General features: G+C 36.4%; 1 long non-coding RNA gene across 1 annotated transcript in view; it reads left to right on the forward strand.

Annotated features, from left to right (window-relative positions):
* Positions 1-6,295, forward strand: part of LOC141551092 (uncharacterized) — a 107,987-nt gene extending 101,692 nt beyond the window's left edge. The window contains exon 4 of the long non-coding RNA XR_012484779.1: positions 4,001-6,295. This is a non-coding gene — a long non-coding RNA (uncharacterized LOC141551092). The remainder of the gene's footprint in view (positions 1-4,000) is intronic.
* The last annotated feature ends 9,933 nt before the right edge of the window (positions 6,296-16,228 follow it).

The raw sequence follows: 16,228 nt of genomic DNA on the forward strand, positions 1-16,228 counted from the left end.
ATTCTATAAGGGAAGGATCCTTGTTTAGTTGTGGGAAAAGGAAATGGAAATCTTCATGGGACTATGAGGTTGGATAGTGAATAATAAATGATATTTAATAAATCAGAGAAGATGAAGGATGTGCTGTATAGCAAAATGGCATTAGAAATTATTTGGAAAAGTAAATATGTGTATTGAATTTGAAAGAACAATGAGTAGATCAATAGCACTAGAACTAAGGATGTACAAAGGTGAGTGACTGAGCCATAAGATTTGTTAAGGCTAGATCATGAAGACCTGGCATGCTAAAGTGTCGGCCTTTATCCCTTCCATACTGGGGGTTCTCTGAAGATATTCTGCATCATTCATTTCACATTACTTTAACCCTTTCATTTCCTTCTCCCTCCTCCTACCTGCTCCCCCTTTTCCCCTTCCCTTTCTTCTTCCCCTCTCTTCTTCCCCTGTGCTCCCTTCTTTCCCCCTCCCTTTCCTACCTTCTTGGAATGTCTTTAATTACTCTGCATCCATGATCTATTTGAATACTTAGCAACCTTTCTGACTCCCCACACCTGCTGCTTTTATTCATCATGCCTTTCCAGTTCTTTTCTTTCCTGGATATGGCTTTGGTATATTATGTGGCTGCTTGCATGATTGACTCTCAACTGGTCTCTAGCAATGGCCATGCATGACTGGGACTACAACAAGTCTTTTACATGCTGAACTCACTGATTGGAGCTAAGTTTCCGCAAAGTGCTCACTAGTTCAGAACATCTCTTGTGATTTGCCTACTTTGGAGGAATGCAGCCCAGCATCCATCCTAATTAACTTGCTGTTTAAATAAAAAGGTCACTCTAGCCCTGAAAGCTGCTGCTATTGTCCTCAGGATAGGGGAAGGGAATGAAAGGATTAGTGATTAGTAACCACTCAGCCTTGCCAGCCGGACCTCCTCCTTTTGTTTTGCTTGGGACTCTGATAGGTCCATTAAAATAGGAAGAAGAGAGGGGGAAAATCCCCACAATCCAACCAAAAAACAATCCACACAGTGTCATTTCCAAAAGACTGGCCTTCTCCATGGATATGAAAAACAGGCAGACTCAGAAGCTTATTGGGTTTCCATGTGTCAGAAAGAGGAATTGAACACACAACTTCCTGACTCTCCTGTGAAGGTGCTTCTCTTAATATTAACACAAATAATTACCAATAGATGATCTAATATTCTCCTTCTTAAAATAAGAAAATAAAATAAAAGCCATAAAAATTTCTTAGGTACTAGAGAATGTGTCTCAGTAGAATACTTGATTATGTTAATGTTTTTTCTGGGACATTCTCAGTCTGATGCATTACTAATTGCTCTCTTCCTCCCTCCCCCAATTCAGCAGGATAACAATGAGAATGCATCCCATTTTCTCCAAGCAGATAATGTTTCAAGTTTCTTTATTCATCTTAGTAGCTCTTCTGTAAAGGCAGCAATCATTTTCATTTTACAAGAGGGAAAAATGGAGCAGAGAGGTCCAGTCCACCAGATCTCTTGACCACAGGCCACATTGCCCATTCTAAGAACATTTAAGATTAATGAAACAAGCATCTTTTATTAGAGTTCAAGGGACCTCAGAGGCATTATTCTATTTCATACCACTAGTTGACTCTGGATAATATAAGTTAACTACTTGTGTGTCCTTTTCTATTCCCTGTGCCCCTTTCTCCCAATAGGATGGAATGAATTGTGGTAAATACCAGGAGGATCCTCTGATAGTCTTTGGCTTAGAAATATAACATCATCCCCTCTAAGGTTGTAAGGTTGAGGTCAGGAGTAGAAGAGCCACATTTCCAGTTTGGTTTCTAGAAGTATATCAAAAGGTATTGGTTTTCCTACCTTTCCATTTATAGGCCTGGGCTAAATCCAAATACGTGGGCAGTCATTTGGGAATATCCTTAAACCAGAAATTAAGTGGTAAGAGGGTGCAAGCCAAAGCAGGCTGGGAGGAATTATGACAGGTTAGATACTGTCTTGCATAAGTAGTTCCAGTATTTTATATGAAAGGGGAGACTGAGTGACCTGATTTCTTCATAAACTATTTTCTTAATTACCTAGGTAAAGATGAGGGATATGGTAATTTTGGAGAAATTAAGAGAAGACCAAAGGTCTTTGCCCAGCACAGTATTTTAATTTTAATTTTTTGCTGTTATATAACTATGTTTGTCAGGTTCCAGCAATCACTCTTCGTTCTATTTTTTACCTTATTTCCATTTTTGGTATAAATACAAGTAAGTAGACAATAATTTGCATTGAGTGTGCATATATCATTTGACATGGGGCAGAGAATGAGGCTGCAGAAACTTTTAATGGGCACAAACTAAATTGCATTCCCTTCTCTCCAGTCTTCAGAGGCAGTGTGTGGTATAGTGAAAGACCTTGGGCTGGCCTGGGCTATTGTTCCTGTTTAGAACACACTTCTCACTTGCATCTCTAACTTTGTTTTCCTGATCTGTAAAGTGAGAAGGTTAAATTAAAAAGTCTGTAATGTTCTTTTTAGCCTTAGGGTCCTATTGTTCCCACTCTGTAGGTGGTTAAGGAAACCTGTCCAAATTTGAGTGCCAGTAGTTCTTAACATCTACATCATTCACAGGCTAGGGAACATATTTTGCTCAGGTATTGGTGGACATGATTTATGTTAACTACCAGACTCTCAGAGGGAAAGGACCATGTCTTACAGTTAGTTATTTTTCCCATGGAAGCAGCTAAGTGGCTCACTGGATAGAGGGTTTGGAGTCACTTAATCCTGTTTTCCTTAGTTTCCTCATATTTATAATGAACTGGAGAAAAAAATATAACTTAATCTAGTATCTTTGCCAAGAAAACCCATGGACGATATTGATGTGCTAAGCTCCCTGGGGACATGGGGAGTAGGACATGACTAACAACACAATTTCACCATAGATCCTGGCACAGTGATTTGAAAGATTTGAAAGATATGAAAGGTACTTCCAGTGTGACCATAGGCAGCTCAGACAACTTTTTTCTAGGCTTCAGTTTTCTCATTTATAAGATGAAATAGTTGGACCAACTGACCTCTCAATATATTCCTAGCTTTCCATTTTAAATCTTCATAACTATTTGTTGATTTTTTTGATAGAGACTGGACAATGAGAATCCTTTTCAGCTTGCAGGATATGTTCAGCCTAATGAAGTTATCACATGGACTTTTGCTGGGTAGGGAGAAGTGTGGGATGAACCTCTGTTGTGCCACAGTTCCCTTTTATTGTCCTGCCTCAGTTTCCCTAATTGTTCTGTCTCAGTTTCTTAGTCCTGCCTCAGTTTCCCTAATTGTTCTGCCTCAATCCCCTTAGTTACAACTCCCCCCTCAGGTTCATTAAGACTGATATAATTCAGAGGTTATAAATTGTCAATGTGTAAACTCATGATAAGGGGGAGTCCAGACTTCGTGGCTCTAAGCTGGACACATCCTTAACTCCCAGTTTGTTAGAATTTATGATTCTTCTCCCCCAACCTGTCAGAACCGGATTGATGGTTCCTGCTTGGAGATTCCCACTCACCAGAGTTTGGACTCCACCCCCTGCTTTTGTTTAGCTACCGTGTATAAAAATGTCACTGAGAACTCACATTCTCTGCTGGATGCTTTGGACATCAGCCCTGGGGACAGCATGCCCCCAGCACAATCTTTCCCTTTCAATAAAATATTAAAAACTCTCTAATCTTTATCTTGCCTCAGTTTCTCAGGCATTACACGTCTATGTGCAGGTATCCTTATGATACTTTTAGGGTTCATTTTGTATCTTTTTGATTGGCTGTTGAGTTGGAATTGTATGTGTATACAAAAGATTCTGATGGAAGCAATCTTTTTAAGTTGTGTTAGACTAAGGAGGCAATAATTATTGTAATCTTCCAAGTGGGGAGAGGACCAGCAGCCCATTTTCTCCATCTAAGTTGACAAAAAGCCATTAAGATGTATCCTTCCTGTTACTTCTACTTCTGCTACACCAATTTTTTTTCCTATCTTAGGTAGAGAAGTATTGGTGAGAGAACATACTTGGATTTGAGCCAGTGAGCTTTGGAAGAGGTCCAAAGGTCCAAGAACTGGAGTCCATGTTGGGTAGACAATCCAGGTGAAGAGGAAAATTCAAGTGACCTGCTTGATCCAGTTCAGCAGTGGCTCCATATCAAGATGTACAAGCAAGAAAAAGATTTTGTCCATCAGATATGTTGTATTAAGAAGTCATGCCCTTTAAATTTCAGTCTATCTTCCCCAGAAATGAAGGTAGTATTGGGAGAGTGTGTCCCCAGTTGAAGGGGGATGTTTTTTATATTTCTATTCTTGCTATATTTTCTCAGTAAATATCCCTTTGCAGAAACTAATTTGAAAAAAATTGGTTAAACAATACTGAGGTGCTAATCACTAATCAGTCAACGATATTATCTGTTTCTGGGAGATATTAGCTGAAAGTAGTGATTGATAATGAGGAAAACCTAGTCCAAAGGGGGCTGAAGCTGATAGCCCAACCTCTCAGGTGGCCTGACTCATAAGTTCAAGTGGAACTTGAGATAGTGAGTTCTCCCTCCCTAGTCTCAAATGGGCTACAAATAAGTAAATGATATAATTATAATTCACAATAAATCTCTGACATTTATATTTAAGATCTCATTACAATCTTACAATAGTCCTGTGATATGAGATTTATAGATTTTATCCTATTTTACAGCTGAAGAAATAATGTAAGTTTTAATAATTTATTTATGCTAGTGAGTTTTAGAGGTGGAATTTGAACTTAGGTCTTCCTGACTCTGACTAATGTTCTTTTTATTACACTATACATAATGATTACCTCCCTTCTCTCTTCCCCAACACACATTTAGAATAACAAACCATCACAGAAATCTTGAAAGGCATTGAGTCATTGGCTCCAATTTTAACCAAACCAATTTTAGCACACAAAGTTCTTGGCTGAATTTCTAGCTCTCATTACTAGACTTGAAAGGCATTGTGGGGTAACGAAAAATATTGGCTCTGATATTCACCAGCTGCATGACTATGGCAGGTTTCCTCAGTTTCCTTATCTGTAAAATGTGAATAATTAATGTTCTGAGACCTCACTTGGGGGACATTGTTAGATCTTTTGAAAAACAAAGAGAACAGAAATGTAAATTTTATTATTGGGTTATTCAGATAAGCCAACAGATAAGCTAAATACAAACATTCTTGGTTGAGTTGATTAAGACATCATTATTTAGAACAGTGAGCACCAAAGTGGAAGTCATGGAATGATCCCAAGGGAACTGTGGTTTTTATCCAGAGGTTGGTGGGATAAATAAATTGGAGGTTGTCAAGATGGACCCTATCCTGCTTTCCCATAATACTTAATGTTGGAGCTTGTCTTCAATACAACTAAATCTATAATTCATTTATTATATCCCAACCTTCTCTTTCTTCAATTCTCTCCACCCTTTCAGTATAATCCAAGGCAGTGACTGATTAATAAAAGCCCTATTTCTCATGGCTTTTTGGGTATGACAGTGAGTTACCCAAAATAAACAGGTAAGCATGGGCTGGGATCTGAATCAACAGATTTCATGACATCTGTCTCTTCTTCTCTATCCCTCTACTGAGTTTCCCCTATTTCTGTTGATAGCATCTTGAGCCTTCTTATCACCCAAGTTGAAAGCTTGAATGTCATCCTTGATTTCTAACATTTACTTGCATCCCAAATCCAGGTAGCTTCCAGATTATGCTTTTATTTCTATAACCTCTCTCATGGCCATTTTCACAAAGCTAGTACCCTAGCTTCTTATCATCACTTTTTACCAAGTCTTTTGCAATAACCTCCTTTTTGCTCTCCTTGCCGTAAGTCTCTTTTCCCTCCAATCTATCCTCAGAATAGCTGTCAAAGTGATTTACCTAATGTGCAAGTCTGCTTATGTCACCTCCCTTCATTAGGATAAAATACAAACTCCTGTTTGACATTTAAAGTCCTTTAAAACATGACCTGAACCTCCCTTTCTAGCTTTGTTATTCATTATTCTGTACTCTATGTACAAATATGAATAGGAAATTAAGCCACGACACCATCCATTATAAACTACAAAAAGGAAGAGGGATAGAATAATTCTGAAAATTTTCTGTTGAGTTGACATGAAAGACAATTCATTTTGTTTTTCCATTGTATATGGTGATTATCTATATGCAGAGATACATGATTCCTCCTAAAAAAAAAACCTGTAATATTTAACAATTGCTATGAGCTATTTAATTTTTTCATTATGTATCTTTCAATAAAAATTACCTAAGAAAAGAGAAATCCATTTACTTGACTAGCTACACTTGTGAAATTAACTGGATAATTAATGATTAACAGTTATTATTTATAAGTCAATGCTGTTCTCAGGATATAAAGAGGGTTTTTAAAAAACAATGAAGCATATTCAATCACATTGTTTCTTAGAGCAAAAAGAGTTTTGTGTATGTGTGTGTATGCTACTTATAGGTATTAATTTCATATTTATCCCATTCATTTTAATTTATATTTTCATATATATACATACATAAGTATATATTTAGTAATGCATACAGTATGTTATATATGAGAAGTAATGTAATATGGAAACCTCCCTTGAAGCCAGGAATACACAAATTCAAGACCTGCCTCTGACATCTACCAGTGTAACTCTAGGTAAATCACTATAACTCTCAGAGTTATAGACAATTTTTTTTATAATAATGTACCAAAATTTATGTTACTATTTCATTGTGCTTCTCTTTTTTAAAATTTATTTTTTAGTGTTTTATTTTTCCAAATACATGCAAAGATAGTTTTCATCATTCACCTTTGCAAAACCTTGTGTTCCAATTTTTTCTCCTCTTTCCCTCTCCCTTCCCCAAGACTATCTGATTTAGTTCAAACACGAGCAATTCTTCTAAACATATTTCCATATTTGTCTAGACAATTTTCTAAGACAATAAGGTAAACAGAAGGTGATAGTTTTAAATTGATAGAGGGAATTTCTTTATCTAAGAATTCTCCATTCCAGTGAGGTCCCATGCATGCTGTATGTTAGCACAATAGTGCTATTCAGTCATTTTCAGCTGTGTCTGATTCTTCATGACCCCTTTTGGGGTTTTCTTGGCAGTGAAATTAGAATAGTTTGCCATTTTCTCCCTCAGTTCATTTTATAGATGAGGAAATCGTGGCAAACAGGGTTAAATGATTTGCCCAGAGTCACATAATTAGTAGGTATCTAAATTGAGATCTGAACTCAGAGAGAGGAGAGTCTTTTTTGAATCTAGGTCTGGTGTTTTTTCCACTGTACCTCGCAGCATAATAATATATGTTCATAATTTTTAAATAAATAAACATATATATATATATATGCTCATTTTTTTTTCTGAAAAGGGTAGCTGTTAAAAAATTTTAATAGCACTGATTTTTTTGAGGATTCCTATACTCCAATGGACTTGTGAAACCATCAGTGTGGTTATACCTTCCAACAATGCAGATTGTGAACTATTCATGTCCTGCTCCATATTTCTGATTCTTGATGATGTACTGTCATAAGATGCCCACTGGGATCCATTTAACATACTGGTGGCTTTCCTTGAATATTTTTTTTTTTTACATTACAGGGTTGTCAATGGTGCACATAAGCTATTCATTGATTATCTCTCACTTTCACCAGATGAACAGACTGCCTTATCTTTGTATCGCACATTTCTTTTTGTTTGCTTGTTTTACTGATGCTTTTTGTTTTTATATCACATTCATTTTTGAATATACTCCTCTCCTGCTTCCTACCCAGCATGCCTTCTATTGTAACAAAAATGGTTGTATTTTCATCCCCAACATTTAACACATAGTAAATATTTAATAAATTCCAATTATCCACATGCCTACTTTTACATGTCATCTTACTTGATTCCTATAACAAGGGGTGAAGTAGGTACAATTTTTAACCCTCACTTTACAGATGAGGAAACTGAGGCTAAATTTAAGTGACTTGCCTAGATTCACACTGCTAGTAAAGAAAAAAAAAAAAAAAAACAGGATATGAACTCAGATTTTTCTCCTCTAAAGACAACATTTTTTTCACTTTGTCATTTAGTTGCCCAATATTTTTTCTGATTTCCTCATATTCAGTGTTTCTTATGGTAAACTCATATTCTAATGCAATCATCCTTGCTTTAAAAAATTTTCCAATGAGCTTCTGTTTTGTTTCTAGTTTTTTCCTACCACTAAATTTTCTGCTAGGAATATTTTGATGTATATTGGACCTTTTTCCATTTTTTACTTCCTTTGGTTGCATATCTGGCAAGGGAATCTCTGAGTCAAAAGATATAGATATCATAGTCATTTTTTCTCATTTAGTTTTAAATTGCTTTTGATCATACATTTCTTGGATGACATACTTAACACCTATTTTCCTGCATAATTCCTCATTTGTAATGTGTTTTAGCCTACTTACATCTGTAATACAACTCTTCATTGCAATTTGGATAATTTTCAAAGATTTTCAGAATTTTTAGTGTTCTATAATTTATAGATAAAAGAATATTAAAAGATTCAGATAACACAAGGTCCTACTATTTTTGTTTTTTGCCTATAAAAAGTGAAGAAATGTCGCAGTCAATCAAGAGCTGCCCTTGAAGATAGGAATGTATGGGACTCTGGATAACCCTCTAAGATTCTAAGTTGTAGAGAATGTGCCAAACTGGGATAATAGAAGGAATTTCTGAATTAAATAGAAAAAGAGACTGGCCTAGATTATGTTTTAGAAATTATTGTTTTCTTTCATTATTCCTTAAGCATCTCTAAGGAACAAAGGTCCATGTTTTTGTTTTAATTTTATAATTTTTAATTTTATTTTATTAAAGCTTTTTATTTTAAAAACATATACATGGATAATTTTTCAACATTAACGCTTGCAAAACCTTGTTTTCTAAATTCTCCCCTTTCTCCCCTTCTCCCCGTTGATGGCAAGTAATCCAATATATATTAAATGATAACAATATGTGTTAAATCCAATATATTTATACATATTTATATAATAATCTTGCTACAGAATAAAGATCAAATCAAAAAGGAAAAAAAATTGAGAAAGAAAATAAAATGCAAACAAGCAACAACAAAAAGAGTGAAATTGCTATGTTGTGATTCACATTCAGTTCCCACAGTCCTCTCTCTGGATGTAGATAGCTCTTCATCATATAATTATTGTAACTGGTCTGAATCACCTCATTGTTGAAGAGAGTCACATCCATCGGAATTGATCATTGTATAATCTTCATGTTGCCTTGAACATCTCCTGGTTCTGCTCATTTCACTCAGGATCAGTTCCTGTGAGACTCTTCAGGCCTCTCTGAAATCTTCCTGCTGGTTGTTTCTTATAGAACAATAACGTTCCATAACATTCATATCCAACAATTTATTCAGCCATTCCCCAACTGATGGGAGTTTCCATTCAGTTTCCAGTTTCTTGCCACTACCAAAAGGGCTGCCACAAACATTTTTACACGTGTGGGTCCCTTTTCCTCCTTTAAGATCTCCCTGGGATAAAGGCTCATGTTTTTAATCCCAGCATTCTAGTGGTGCTCTGTTTAGTTTAAAAGATTCTGCTAGGTGTTTTATTGATGAAAGTTTTTGGGGGGTGACAAAACATGTTGATTAGCAATCCCTCAAAAAACATCAACAGAGAAAGGCTAGCCTGTGAGGTCAGTGAACAGGAGTGGAAGGAATGGCAAAGGGCTTTGCGTATGTCGGGATGGATTTAGTGAGGATGCAGTACATTGGCAAACTCTTAGTTCACTCTGTGCTCTGTGGCTATAAATAAGGAGGTTCCTATCTTTAAAAGTTCTGAAAGGTCAGGACAGTGATTTGTTGCAGGTTCTGTTGGATCCAAGAATTTTTTCTTCCTCTTAATAGTCAGAGTAATACTGACTATGCATATAGACAAATGCCTACAGTGCTGACTAAACAATCCTCCTCCCCAAATGAGGGTGGTGGGGGTTTAATGAAGATCCCAGAGCCTTTGTTTTCACTTTCATTATGTAATATTATGTCCATGTTATTAATACATGTGTACTTAAGTGCCCTGGAATCTGCTGCTGATTATTGTACTGTGCTGCTAATTGATCCCACCTCAATATGAGCTTGTCAGGATCAGTGGATGGGGAGATAAGTCCAGGGAAGGGTGAGAAGAGGGTGGAATGCTCTGTTGCTCATAGTTTTGGGGACCAGAGAGATATGGAAACTCTCTGAAAGTAAGGCTTTGGACTAAGCAAGATTACAACTCCCAATTTGGGATAGTATTTAGTTTGATGGGAGAAATGAGATTCTTTCCTCCAGGGAGCCTTAATTTGATTGGAGGAGAGTCTGGAATCTTCCTAACTATAAGAGGTGTCTGACAGTAGAGGAAGATGCTTTGGAAGGTAGTGAATTTCCCATTCATGGAGATCTCCTTGCAGCGGTCCAAAAATGTTTGATGCAAAAGGCAAAAAAGATCCTTATTCAGGTAGTGTTTATAATGTTTGATCTCTGAAGTTCCATTTAAGTGTTTTAGGACTTAAAATTAACCTGAGCAACTGAGCATTTGGCTCTTTGGAGAAAAAAAATTAAATCCCAGAAGTCCCCAAAATGTCTGTCTTTGGAGGCTGGGCCCTTGGCTGCTTAGAAATTGCTGAGTAGCCCAATGAAAAGTAGCTTCCGTCATCATGCCCTATTTTCCTGGATACTGAAGGTATCTGTTATTGCTTTTGACTGGCTCACACTCTGCCAACCACACTTTCCTGGATCATTAATTTCATAATCTGTTTATGCAATTCGTCAGTTTTGACTATAGCCTGGTAAATCCCTTTTATACACTCAGTGGCTTTGCCAACTTTTAGAGAGCCATCTCATTCCTCATTTAATTCCATCTAGGTACCCGTGTTTCACCTGTCCTCAGCTCGGATTCATTCAACATTAGTCCTTAGCTCATGTAGTCAATGCTTTTTTGGCTGAGTCCCACATTGACTGGTTAGCTAGCATACATTATCTCAGTCATATTTTCATATGGCCTAACCTTACAGAATTGACTGGTCAGGAAGAAAGACTTCACTTTCCTGAGGATCTGAAAAAAAAAAGGAATTTGGGGCTGGGTTTCTCCAGTCAGAGAGTTGAGTTGAAGAAATGATGTTAAGTACCATAATGTATGCCAGTCAAGGCAATCTGTGACTATTCCTTGGTGAGCAGGTACTTTGTGTTCAGAATGGAATTTTCCTATGAATGTACTTTTGATTCTTTCACAAGAGCATCAACACTGTCTATATATCTACAAAGAGTTTGACTTTTTGAGGTGGGATGGATGGGAATCCCATTTCCACATCCAAGAATGTTGTGGCAAACACTCTTCCCAGGAACAACATAGGATGGCTAACCACAAACTTTGAGTTAAATATGAAGAAAGCTTCATTTTGTTGTTTTATTAGGTGAAATTGATGGGACTTTTTTAATCCTTTATGTGAAAAGGAGTCAGTGTTTTTGCATTGCAGTCTACTGCAATGATGAAATGGGGTTACTCATCTGTTCATAAAGATTGTGCAGGCTGCATGTATGTTTTATTATATTTTTAGATTTTGTTAAATATTTAATAATTATATTTTAATCTGGTTATTGTCTTTGTGAGCGTGTTTATACAAGGCTGCACATTTGACACCTCTGGTTGACTGATATTTATAGAAATGTAAAAATCTCTTTTTGTATTGGAACTATTTCCTGATCCACCTTCAAGATCCTAAACATTGAAATTCTACTTTCTGACTACAAGTGTTTATATTTCTAATTCTTATTCCTTCCTTGACAATAACCTATATTTTGTCTTCATTGTGACCTCCAGTCCTTTGAATTCTCCCTGGTTTTCAAGTTCCTTTTCTTATTGTGATTTTTACTTGCCCAGTGCGTCCAAATTATTTGTCACTATGTTTCTTTGGTTACCATCCTAGAACCCCAATCTCTTTATCTTCTAATATTACAAGCTGGTAATTTTCATTCCTTGGTAGCTCCAAATATCTGTTGCTAGCTCAATACCCTTCCTTGCTCCATATTATAGAATGGAAGCATGATCCACAATCAAATCAATTCTGCAATAACTCCTGGATAGGATGGACCAATCCATTCGCCATTGGTCCCACTTACCATCCCTATAATTTTCCAGATCAAAGTGCCCCTTCTGACCACAACTGCCATATATGTGTGGTCCCTTGCATTAGAATATAAGTTCTTTGAGCCAAAAAACTTTTATTTTTTTATTTGGATCTTCAGATTTAGCATGTTTGGCATGTAGTCACACTTGGTGTTTGGTGTAATATGTGTTTAATAAAAAAAATTATGCATTCATTCATTCATTGAGTTTTTATAGCTTTATTCCGAAAGTGTTGAATGTCATAAGAGAAAGTCAGGAAACATAAAGTTAATTTTTTCTACTTCCACCTCAGGTTTAGACTTCACTGCTTTTTTTTTTTTTTTCTTCTTATTGTCTCCTCAGATCATTCCACATAGTTACTGTTACAAAACCTTTTTTTTTTCTCTTATTCCAAATGACTTAGCCCTTTATTTCCCAGTGAAGATTTAAAGTCATTGAAAAGAAGCTCTCTCAGATTTACTCCTCTGAAACCTCAGAACTTTTTAGCATCATATCCCAACTTTTCCCAATGAGGACCACTCATTCTTTGCTAAAGCTAACTCCTCTGTTTGCACATGGATCTAATAGTCCAGTAACACTGTCAACAAAGGAAGCAAGGTTAGTCTGGCATAATCTGTTACTGATGAAGCTGCCATACTAGGTTTCTGTGATTTTCCTCTTTTACTAGATGTTCACAGAGCATCAATTGTCGAATTCAGAAGCACATAAAATAAATGAACACACACACACATATACTCCAAACCACAAGTAGAACAACTAATCCTTATGGTATTCATTCAGCAAATAATTCTGGCCCCTTCTCCCTATTCTGATTTCCACCACTATTGTATAAGATTTCAATACCATCTAAACTTGATCATTACAATAGTTTCCTAATAAGTTTCCACTCTCTTAGTGCTCCAAACCATCCTTCACAGGTCTTATAAAACTAATGTTCCTTATCTGTGAGTGTGTGTCTGTGTCTTTCTGTATGTGTGTATGTGTTCATGTTACTCCTCTGTTCAAAAACATAGAGTGGCTTCCTATGTCTACTGAGAAAAGCTAAAAATATTTTGCCTTGTAGAATCTGGCACTAGCCTATATGTCTAATCTCACATTTCCCTCCTCTCTCTATATTCTATTTGAGTTAAAATGTATTATTTGCTGTTCCTGAAGACCTCTCTCTTTGCTTTTTCATATCTACTTATGTTTTCCCTTATGTCCTCCTCTCTACCCCTTGAATTTCTATTTGTTCTTTTTTATTTTAATAGTATTTTATTTTTTTCCCAAATACATGTAAAGATAGTTTTCAGAATTCATCTTTGCAAAAGCTTGTGTTCCAAATTTTTCTTCCTCTCTTCCCCTCTCCCTAAGACAGGTTAAACACGTGCAATTCTAAACATATCTCCATATTTGTAATGCTGTGTTTAAAAAAATCAGATCAAAAGGGTGAAAAATGTTCCTATTCATTCTTTTATGTCTAACTCTAATGTTACCGTTGCCAGGAAGACTTCCTTGATCTTCCCAATCACTAACAACCTTTCTTACTCTTGCAAGGCAGTCTGTCATTTGTTAAATTGTATTATAGCATCTGTTTACATACTACTACACTATAAACCAGGAGAGAACAAGGATCATTAATTTTTTTCCTACCTCTTAGCACAGAGCTCTACATATAGATATTGAATTAATGTCGTTGTTATATGATTAAGGACAAATAAGGAGTTCTCTACATCTCATTTTCGTCATCTCTAAAATAGTGGTAGTAATGGTCCTCTCACCAATGGAGTTATGAGGCTCAAATGAGTTAACTGTGTGAAAATACTTTTTAAACCATACAAATAAAATTATAATTAAAGAATTTATTTATTTTTTTGTTTGTTTATGAGATAATTCTCAGAAATTTTCTGCCTCACTTCTCTAATTCCCTGCATTTGACTGTTCAGACCTTCTTCTTCCTGGCTGTTTGAGAAGTCAGCCTTCAACTAAGACAGAAACACAGAGTTCTTACTCCCAATTCAAACAAAAGGTGTCTAAGACCTTCTGTTTGTTGTTCTAGGAATTATCTCTCAGTTTAGCTTGAGCTGTGGTTAGACCATTCTTTGACAATGGCATTATTTTTCATATATCTTAACCACCAAGAAATTTATCCATTTTCCCCTTACTTTTAAAAAAATATCTTCTAGATGATCCATCTCAATATTTGGTCTTTCTGCTTCTATTCCCCTCTCTAATCTATCCATGGGGGGCAGCTAGATAGCAGTGGGTCTGGAATTATGAGTTCCTTTTTGAATTCAAATCTGGCCTCAGACACTTACTAACTGTATAACTGAGCAAATCAATTAACCCTGATGGCCTTCAACTGTAAAATATGACGGAGAAGGAAATAGCAAACCTCTCCAGTATCTTTACCAAGAAAACTCCAAATGAGGTCAGACATAAGTGCAAACAACTGAACTGAACAACAATAATCTATCCTTCACACAATTGCCACAAGAATATTCCTAAAGCTTTGGTGGGTCATTCCCCTGTTCAAAAATCTTCAGTGGCTCATGGTAGTGGGATAAAATAAAAGCATCTCAGCCTGGCATTTAAAGTCCTCCACAATCTGGTCCCACTGTACCTTTCTAGGTAGTTCACACTATTCCCCTTCATACATTGTACTTTCTAGTCAATGTGGGTTTTTTTGGTGATTCCTTCAATTGGAATTTCTGTCTTTGTATCTTGGTACAAGCCATTTCCACACCTGGCCTGCCTCTTAGAATCCTTAGCTTACAGCTTACAGCTTCCTGCTGGTACCAACACTTTGCAAAACCTTCAGTAATTCTCTAGTTACTATTAATTGTCTGTGTATGTATTATTTCATATAGTAGAATGTAAGCTCCTTGAGGGTATGGTCTATCTTTCATGCTGTCTTTATCTCCCAGATGCCTAGCAAAGAAATGTGTTGAATAAGTTCTTGCTGAATTGAAATGAATACTTATCTCTAATTTATTTTCTTTTCCCTAAATATTTCACCCTTCTTGGGAAGTAACAAATTGGGAAAACATTTTTAAAAGTAAAGGTTCTGACAAAGGTCTCATTTCCAAAATATATAGAGAACTGACCCTAATTTATAAGAAACCAAACCATTCTCCAATTGATAAATGGTCGAAGGATATGAACAGACAATTCTCAGATGATGAAATTGAAACTATATCCACTCACATGAAAGAGTGTTCCAAATCACTACTGATCAGAGAAATGAAAATTAAGACAACTCTGAGATACCACTACACACCTGTCAGATTGGCTAAGATGACAGGAACAAATAATGATGAATGTTGGAGGGGATGTGGGAAAACTGGGACACTGATGCATTGTTGGTGGAGTTGTGAAAGAATCCAGCCATTCTGGAAAGCAATTTGGAACTATGCCCAAAAAGTTATCAAACTGTGCATACCGTTTGACCCAGCATTGCTGTTATTGGGCTTATATCCCAAAGAAATACTAAAGAAGGGAAAGGGACCTGTATGTGCCAGAATGTTTGTGGCAGCTCTTTTTGTTGTAGCTAGAAACTGGAAGATGAATGGATGTCCATCAATTGGAGAATGGTTGGGTAAATTATGGTATATGAAGGTTATGGAATATTATTGCTCTGTAAGAAATGACCAGCAGGAGGAATACAGAGAGGCTTGGAGAGACTTACATCAACTGATGCTGAGTGAAATGAACAGAACCAGAAGATCGCTGTGCACTTCAATGTTGTATGAAGATGTATTCTGATGGACGTGGAAATCTTCAACATAGAGAAGATCCAACTCACTTCCAGTTGATCAATGATGGACAGAAATAACTACACCCAGAGAAGGAACACTGGGAAGTGAATGTAAATTGTTAGCACTACTGTCTGTCTGCCCAGGTTACATATACCTTTGGAATCTAATGCTTATTGTGCAACAAGAAAATGGTATTTACACACATATATTGTATCTAGGTTATATTGTAACACATGTAAAATGTATGGGATTGCCTGTCATCGGGGGGAGGGAGTAGAAGGAGGGGGGGATAATTTGGAAAAATGAATACAAGGGATAATATTATAAA

Source organism: Sminthopsis crassicaudata, chromosome 1 (genome assembly GCF_048593235.1).
Source record: "Sminthopsis crassicaudata isolate SCR6 chromosome 1, ASM4859323v1, whole genome shotgun sequence".
Taxonomy (NCBI): domain Eukaryota; kingdom Metazoa; phylum Chordata; class Mammalia; order Dasyuromorphia; family Dasyuridae; genus Sminthopsis; species Sminthopsis crassicaudata.